Source organism: Zosterops lateralis (assembly GCF_965231275.1).
Source record: "Zosterops lateralis genome assembly, chromosome: 23".
Lineage (NCBI taxonomy): Eukaryota > Metazoa > Chordata > Aves > Passeriformes > Zosteropidae > Zosterops > Zosterops lateralis.
In genome coordinates, this window is record NC_139783.1 from 3425342 (window position 1) to 3434748 (window position 9407).

Here is a 9407-nt window from a genome sequence, read left to right on the forward strand (position 1 = left end):
AAAAGAGACTCCTTTCTCTCAGTGCTCAGCTGAAAAGCTTAGCAGTGCAGCCAAAATGCTTTTTTACTTCTGAGCACATCCACTGCAGCAGCAGTCATCCTGGCTGCTTTGCAGGGCAGCGTCTACACCAGCAGTTGCTGTTGCTCTTTCACAAGCTGACATGCCTTTCTTTAGAAAGGTGCTGCTCTGCTAGTGTTGGAGCAGCCAGCTCTTCCTCTCAATGCCACTGTGTTCTGCCATTACTCCCAGTTCCCCGGGAGATGGAATCTTTGAGAGCTGTTGCCTTCCTTGTCTGATGAAATCACATCACCGATTTTTGCCCTCCTGTTTCTGGTTTCTCTCTCAGTGCCTCCAAGGACTGGAATTCCTCCATTCGAACCATGTGATTCACCGAGATGTGAAGAGCCTTAACATCCTGCTTAAAACTGATGGCTCTGTCAAGCTGGGTCAGTATATTCTTGGTCAGGTGCAGCATTCCAGGGATATGTGGGGTTTGGAGCAGCTCTTGAGTGACTGCCAGCCCCCCAACAATGGTGCTGCTGGCAGTGCAGGGACCCCTGCTGTCAGCTGACCGCACGGTTGCAAGGTGCACAGACCTATGGCAAGGAACAAGCAGTCCAGAGTGGCATTGTTCTGTGTGTGTCCCTTCCAGAGGGAGGGAGCTACGAGTCTAAAGCTTCGGGGAAACAGATGGCACTGCAAGAGGCAGTGTAAAAAATGTGGGGTTTTTTGAAGTAGCCAATGCCATATTTCCTTGGCTAAAGTCCTGAGGAAACAGAGCAGGGACACTTGTCCAGGAGATTCAACAGCACATTCTCAAACTTCTACTGGCCAATTCTTTTGCTTGCTTTTCTAATTGCACAGTATTCAGATAAAAACAATCTTCTGCTTTCTCCCCAGCTGATTTTGGCCTCTCTGCTCAACTCACCCCTGAGCAGAGCAGACGGAACTCGGTGACAGGGACTGCTTGGTGGATGGCTCCGGAACTTGCAAAGGCTCACACCTATGGCCCAAAAGTCGACATCTGGTCGTTTGGAATCGTGGGCATGGAAATGGTGGAGCAAGAAGTTCCTTATGAGGATAAAAGCCCGCTCTTGGTAAGGTGTAAATGCTCTCTGATCCCACTGTCTTTCTCACCATCCCCACGTTCTGTGTGCCACTGGAAAAATCCCATTGCCATCTGCTGGAACTACTTCCACCACGGTCCCTTTCCAAAAATGTCCCTGCAGCACATCCCTGCATCTGGTGGAGTTTTGGTTGTATCAGTGGGGGAACTCAAGCCTTACCCCACGCAAACTATCTCCATTCTTGGGCAACGTTTTGCTTTGCTTAGAAGTGGTTCCAGCTCTTTTGGCTTTGTAGATGGCCCTAAGAACAGGAAAGAAGCATCTTAGAGCTGGTGTTCTCTTCCCTGAAATGAAGGAAAGAAACCCAAGCCCAACAAAATTTCTAGAACCGTCATTTGGAGAGACGTGCACCCCCATTCTTCTCAGAGGGAAACTGGCCTGAAACCTGGACACCTTCAGGGTGTGGAGGCCAAAGAGTCTCTTGTGCGTCTTGTGCAGTGGTGCTGAAACACTTAGTGACCATCTTTCTTTCCTAAGCCAAGCCACATTCTCCATGGCACCAAGCTGAAGCCTGGGCATGGAGAGAGCCTGCCAAAACCACCCCTTGGTTTCCTGGCACTTTCTGGGACGGGCATACCATTAATGCATTGACTTGAGGATCCAAATGAGCAGAGGGATGCCGACCATCAGGATGGCATTTCTCCTTCTTCTGATTTGACCATGAAAATGCCTGTGTGCCCAAACAGGCATTTTCATCCCAAGACATCTGTGCATGCATCTCCATGTGTCTGTGTTGAAGATGAGATTCCAAATGTTTGTTTCCTTATCTGAGGAATAACTGATGGATTTCCTTTCTTTACTTGCAATTACCATTTTTTACAAGAACCAAGCCAAAAGCTTGATATCTTTTGTTTGATGGCAGCTGTGCTTAAGGGACCAACAAGCACTGCAGAGATGCTTTTCATGTAATAATCCTTGGAAATAGTAGAGTGAGTTAGTAGAGCAAAGTGCCTCTTCCAAACAGCCTGTCAAGCTGGTCAGGTGAATCCTCAGAGCAGCAAAGGTGCTTTTGCTGATCTAACTTCCACTAATGAGGTCAGTCAATGAAACCAGCTGCCAAGGCAAGATCTGCTGGATGTTGGACAAGCTGTGGCTGCCTCGAGTTTTAAATTTTTTGTTGGTCCAGGAAAGTCATCTCTGCCTCTGTGCCACAGCAGAAACCGCCACTGCAGAGTGCAGCTTGAACAATGGGATGTGGGAGAGCAGTTCCAGATGTGAAAGAAGCAGGTGAAAGACTCGTGTTTCCTTTTTCTCCAGGCTCAACTCCTGATAGCCACCAAAGGGATCCCAGAGCTGCGGCAGCCCAAGCTCCTCTCCCCTTTGCTGCGGGATTTCCTGAGCTGCTGCCTGCAGGCAGATGAGGCACGGCGCTGGTCAGCCCAGGAGCTCCTGCAGGTAAAATGCCAGCAGGGGCTGCAGGGGAAACAGTGTCCCAGGGATGGGCTCCTCCTCCATGGAAGTGCAAGGCATCAGATGAGCCCCCCTCCTCCTCACCTCCACACTTGGTGCTGTTGTAATGAAAACAGTCAGGAAGCCTAGACTGGGCTGGGCTGGCAGGGACCTCTAAAGGTCATCTGCTCCAAGTGCCCTGCAATGAGCAGGGACATCTTTAAAGAAACCAGGGTGCTCAGACTTGAAATATTTCCAGGGCTGGGACACTTACCAGCTCTTGCAGCAAGCTGTGCCACTGTTGCCCCACTGTTGCTCCTTAGACCTACTCTGACTCAATCCTCTTTTCATTTCAAAAATATTCCCCTGCCTTTGAGGCTCTTAGCTTGGAAAGTAATGGCTCATTGTAGGTTTTTTTCCTTTCTGCAGCATCCATTTGTAACATCTGCCCAGCCTGCGTCCAGCCTCGTGCCGCTCATCGTCACAATGAAGAGATGGCAGGAGTTGAGAAGAAGGGGAGAGGCCCTTTAAAGCAGTTCTCTCCATGACCAGCCGAGAGGAAGATTTTAGGCTATGATTGCAGCAAAAATTGTAGTGTAGGATTGTTGCTAAGATTGTAAGGCAGTGTTGTTGCCTAAGATTGTAAATAAAACTTCTGAAACCTCAAGTCATTTTGAAGATTGCCCTCCTTCTGAGCCTGTGAGAAAGCTCAGCATTTCCTTGTGAACTGTCTGTTTTTCCTTAGAGGTGGGAAGTGACATTAATGGTTTCTTTGGCACGGCTTGAAAGGGGAGAAAGCTCTTCTTCATTCATCCTCTGCAGAGCACAGTGTCTTTGGAATATGGCCCACTGGCTGGGTTTTATCCAGCTGTGGCACTTGTGTTTGAGGCAGAAAGGGCACTGGCACTGGCATTTGCAGGCAGAAGCAAAGGAGGAGTGCGTCAGCCCAAACACCCTGTGCAGATGTGCAGGCCTTGAGCTCTGACTGGAGAGCATTTGTGTTCCTGCCACTTGGATTTGTATCCCTAAATGCAATTTCTTTGGCTGGAGGAGAGTTTTTCTCAAGTGAGAAAGCAGAAAGATCAGGGAGGCTGCTGGGAAAGGTGCAGAGATGGTGCAGAGCTGTCAGCGGGCACCAGGTGAGAGCAGGCTTTGCCTTGGCCAGGCTGGAGCCCCAGCAGAGCCCTGGCAGAGCCCGGAGCAGCCTGAGCCTGGGCAGAGGCAGGCTGGAAGGAGGCCCTTGGAGCTGCAGGAGGCAGCAGCCCGGCCCTGGGTGCCTCTTGGTGGCACCAGGTCAATCCTGAGCTCTCAGAGCCCAGCTGGCAGCTGGCTACTCCCAAGGGGAAGCGTAGCCGTGCTGGGCACAGCACAGACTGGTGGCATTGGCCGTCTGGAGTGTGCACAGGAGGAGAGAAAGGCAAAGCACAGCCCAGGGCTGCAGGCCTGGCTGAGGATTCCTACTCTTGTGCTGGCTGCCCTGAGACTCCTGGCAAAGGTGAGCAGTGTGTGCAGCACTCTGGGCACAGGGGAGGGAGCTGGGCTGCTCTGCAGGCTCCAGCACAGGGCAGCGTCCTTCAGGCATGGCGCTTCTGCCGGGGGAACCGAGGCCAGCAGGAGGCAGGGACAGCTTGTCCCTTGACATCTGCACTAGCCAGGGCCTCACACAGCTCTGGGAGGAAGCACCTGCAGTCCTGGAGTTCTGCACTGAGCCAGAGCAAGGGGTGAAATGCACAGTGGTCTGCAGAAATATTCAGGGGCACCAGGTTGGCCTGCTTTGTGCTCTCTGGCACACAGCAAGCACTGTGCCATACAGCCCTGAGCTGCTGGGAGAGAGGCGTTAGAAAGGAGCCAACTCTTGGCTAAAATTAACCAGGGACAAAGTCATCAAAGCCAAAGAGAACTGTTTCTTTGTAAGGATTCACCTGAGCTGGGTGTGTATCTTGCTCTCCCAAGAGCCAAACACACACACAACACACACTCACACAGAATGCTGCTTTTTATTGCCTTGCCCAGCCCAGGGTGAACCGTGCCCCCTTTCCCTTTGGCTGGGTACTAGGGAACTTATATTCTCTCCCCACTGTCTCCTTTTCTGACCCCTTCCCTCTTATCCTACTTCCCTTTTGGTCTGGTCTTCAACCTGGCCCCTCTCCCAGCTCACAGCAACACCCAACAAATTAACTAAAACAAATACAAACCCTAAATAACAACACCTAGGACCAACAACTTTCATTCTTTTTTCTAGTAATCTTTTGGCTGCAGCAAAATATTACCTCCTATCTCACTGAGGGAATCAGGGATGAGCCTATGCCTTGTGCTTGAGCAGTGAACTGTTTTGGAAGGGAGCAGAAGAGTTTCAGGAGGCAATTTGGGTTTTCTTTCTAAATTGCTGGAGGAAAGACACAATGTGGCTTCAGAAAGCAAAAACACTTTCACAGTAAATTGAGGAAATGCTCGTGAACAATTCTCAGAGAAGGAAGGTGTTGAGAAAATGTTGAACTGTAACAAATCATGAATTGCCTTTGCATTAACAGACAGTGTTGAGCCCTCTATTCCCCCAGCACAGTGACTGATGTGTGCAAGTGGCTGCCTTAGCCTTGAGAATAGAGTAGTCCTCCTAAGAAGGAAGCTGGAAAACTACTGGTAGGGGAAGAAAGTGGTTGTAGGAGGCTCTTGAGCATCGGGGGAGAATTGGAGGAATGGGATGTTCCCCAAATGACCACCAAAGACCTCAAGAGAGCCCTACTCTCCTGTCAGGAACTTCTGAGAAGTGATTTAAATATGTCAACTAATTGGAGGGAATGTTACCCTGTGAGTTTCAGCAAAGTAATGAGTAGGTCTTCTTTCCATGGTTACAAATTAATAGGTGAGATTTCTGAGTGAGCACCTGTGTTAGAAAAGTGATTCCCCATGCACCCAGCACTGAAATAAAGTCATGCCTCCTTTCTCCCACTGAGCTGGCACCAGGGAGCCAAAGCTCTGTGCTGCAGCTGGCCTGGGTGTGTGCAGAGCAGTGCAGCCTCCACAAAGCCCTTGGTTTCCCCACAAGTCATGGGGATTTGTTGCCAGCTGTGCCCAGCTGTGGCAGGAGAAAGAGCCCGCAGTGCAGTGGGCGCCGTGCCCTGCCCAGCCGGGACTCTCTGGCACAGAGGAGCAGCAGCACCAGCACCTTTCAACCCACTCCTGCCTTGGCCTCCCCTGGCACACAGAAGCCTCTGGAAATCAGCACCACCTGGTGCCTTCCCAGCTTGGAGCAGCTCCTGCTGCTGGGCACATCCTGCCACTTCTACTGCTCCCAAACAGGAATCAAGGCACAGGTGGAGACGGACATACAGAGAAGCCCTGGGCTTGTGCAATCAATGGGCAAATGCATGGGGGAATGTCTTAGGAATTATTTCAGCTCTTATGCCAATACTGCCTTCTCTCCTTTTCTCTCTTCGCATTTCCTGCTCTTTTCCCTCTCACATTTCCACTCCTTCCCCCTCTTGAGTCTCACAGTTTTCCTCTCATGTTTGCCTGCCAAGTTTTACTCATTTTCCCCACCCTTTTCAGCTCCTTTTCCTCACACTTGACCTCTCACACTTCCCCACCTTCCCACTGTTTCCTGCTCTTTTTTTCCTCATGTTTCTCACAATTTTTCCCTGACATATCCTGCCCTTTTCTCCCCTCATGTTTCTCTCCTTTCCTCAGTCATTTTTCTCCAAGTTTTCTCCTCAGGATTCTCACTTTTGCCCTCATGATTCTAAACTTTTCCTCTGACATTTCTCATACTTTTCCCCTCACATTTATCATTCTTTCCCCCTCATGTTCCTTATAATTTTCTCTCACATTTTGTGGCCTTTTTTCACTCCTGTTTTCTGACACTTTTCCTGTCAGACTTCCCACCCTTTTTTTCCCCCCTCTTGTTTTCTGCCTTTCTCTGCCCTCTGGTTTCTCACTCTTTTCCCCTCAGGATTCTCACAATGTTCCCCTCACATTTGCTGCCTGTTTCTCTCTCTCTGCCAGTAAAGTTTCTCACTCTCTTCTCTTCACATTTCTCTCCATTTCCCCCTATATTTTTCACCCTTTCCCACTCATATTTCTTAGAATTTTCCCATTGTATTTCCTGCCTTTTCCTCGTCTCACCTTCTTCTCCTATTTTCACTCACATTTCTCACCATTTTCCCCTCAGTTTTCTCACCCTTTCCCACACAGGTTTCCTACCCTTTTCTTCCCTCACACTTCTCTCCTTTTTCCACTCCCATTTCTCACACTTGTCACCTCACAATTTCTGCCTTTTTCCCCCTCACATTTCTTAACCCACTGGTTCCTGTCAGTGACTGCTCCTCTTCAGTAGTGGATGGGCTTCTCTTGTTTTTCCCTGCAATCCCCTACTCCAAAGAACGGGTGCCAGAGCAGCGCTCCAAGGAGCCCCTGCCTGTGCGTCTGCTGAACAGAATGGCCGTGCTCAGCTTGAAGAGTCTCATGGAGAACAACCTAAAGTGCACTGGGCTTCCTGCTGCAGTTTTGGTTTGTATTTCAGTTCTCTGTAGTCTTCATGGTGTTCTAAAGAAATAGGTCCCCTGAGGGATACACATTGCGGGTGAGCAGCCACTGCACCATCCGCCTCAAGCAGATCCATCTCCGTTTTCATCCCCTCACAGTCACTGTGACTCCTGCCTGGACCAAACCACTTGTGATGCTTCTTGATGCTAAACAAAGTCCATCTGCACAGGAAATGCTTTTGGCCCTCTTTTGAAGAAACAATAAAAGCCTTTATTTTAAAATGTTCAGTCTCCAGAGATTTTTTCCTATTTTCACCAATTTGAATTGCCTTGACATCAAAATACTGCCAGCTGACATTCCAAACTGGCTGGTCTATGTTTGTGTGCACAGAACAAATGTGCCACATCGTGCCCATTTCCCGGGTGTCTGTTAATGTCCTGTTCAACAAAGGGCTGAAGGGAAGGACTCTTGCTGCCCCGCGCGGCTCCGGGGCTGGAGCTGGGCTGGCAGGGGCCGCAGACCATGCTGGGAGGCCCCGCATCAGCCCCATCCGCCATCGTGTGTGTGTCTGCCTCAGCCCCATCCGCCATCTTGTGTGTGTCTCCCTCAGCTCCATCCGCCATCTTGTGTGTGTTTGGCTTAAAGCAGCCTGTCCTAACTTGTCACTGTCCTTTACCCATGAACAAGTCCCCAGGGCCACACACAGCAAATGTCCAACAGCAGCTCCATCAGCCACTTCCTCCTGCTGCCATTGGCAGACACGAGGCAGCTGCAGCTCCTGCACTTTTGCCTCTTCCTGGCCATCTCCCTGGCTGCCCTCCTGGCCAACGGCCTCGTCATCAGCGCCACAGCCTGCGGCCACCACCTGCACAGCCCCATGTTCTTCTTCCTGCTCCACCTGGCCCTCAGTGACCTGGGCTGCATCTGCACCACTGTCCCCAAAGCCATGCACAATTCCCTCTGGGACACCAGGAACATCTCCTACACAGCATGTGCTGCTCAGCTCTTTTTCTTTATGTTTTTCATCACAGCAGAATTTTCCCTCTTGACCATCATGTGCTACGATCGCTACGTGTCCATCTGCAAACCCCTGCACTAGGGGACCCTCCTGGGCAGCAGAGCTTGTGCCCACATGGCAGCAGCTGCCTGGGCCAGTGCCTTTCTCTATTCACTGCTGCACACAGCCAATACATTTTCCCTGCCCCTGTGCCATGGCAATGCCCTGGGCCAGTTCTTCTGTGAAATCCCCCAGATCCTCAAGCTCTCCTGCTCACACTCCGACCTCAGGGAACTTGGGCTCATTGCTGTTAGTGCCTGTCCATTTTTTGGCTGTTTTCTGTTCATTGTTTTCTCCTATGTGCAGATCTTCAGGGTTGTGCTGAGGATCCCCTCTGAGCAGGGACGGCACAAAGCCTTTTCCACCTGCCTCCCTCACCTGGCCGTGGTCTCCCTGTTTGTGAGCACTGCCCTATTTGCCCATCTGAAGCCCCTCTCCATCTCCTCCCCATCCCTCAATCTGGCCCTGTCAGTTCTGTACTCAGTGATGCCTCCAGCCCTGAACCCCCTCATCTACAGCCTGAGGAACCAGGAGCTCAAGGATGCCCTGAGGAAAATGATGCCTGGATCTTTTCAGAAGCAATAAACTCCCTCTTTCCTGCTCCAGAGGCTTCAGAATACAACTCTTCACAGTCTCAGACATTTTTTCCTATTTGTATATTTTTTCATTGGGACCTTTCCTGTTTCTTTTTCTCGTGTTACTACTTTGTGATGTCACATCCCATTTTCTGATGTCACAGACTCACCTTCTATGAAGTCACAGCTAGCTCTGTGATGTCACAACCCATTCAATGATGTCACACTACTCACTCAGTGATGTCATGCAGCCACCCTGGAATGTCACAGCCCAATCTATGACTTCACAGCCCTATGATGTCATATAGCCACAGCAAAATGTCACATCCTGCTCTGCAATGTCACACACTCCCCTGTGATGCTGTAGCTGCTCAATGACCTCACACAACAAACTCTGTGATGTCATAGCCCAATCTGTGACCTCACACAACCCACTCTCTGCTGTCACACAGCCCCTTTGTGACATCACAGCTGCTCTGTGGCTCTGTGACATGGATTAGAGCAGATTTTGGCCATTGTAGCTCCAATTTTCCTCGGATTTCTTTCTCTGTGTATCCCAACCCTTTTTCTAGCTTTTCCCCAGAAATCCCAGGAATCTCCCAGAGCTTGGGGACATTTTTGGGTGTTGAAGTGCAGATTTTGGGTATTTTAGTGCAGATTTTGTATGTTTAGGTGCAGATTTTGGGGCTCTTGGGCCACTTCCCATGCAATTTTAGAGCAGATTTTGGCCATTTTACAGCCAGATTTTCCACAGATTTTTTTTTTACTAGTCATTCC

General features: G+C 50.1%; 1 pseudogene across 1 annotated transcript; it reads left to right on the plus strand.

Annotated features, from left to right (window-relative positions):
* The first annotated feature begins 7707 nt into the window (after window positions 1-7707).
* LOC310918402 (olfactory receptor 14J1-like) lies at window positions 7708-8742 on the plus strand (annotated as a pseudogene). The gene has a single exon. The product of its transcript is annotated as an olfactory receptor 14J1-like (transcript).
* Window positions 8743-9407: the final 665 nt, after the last annotated feature.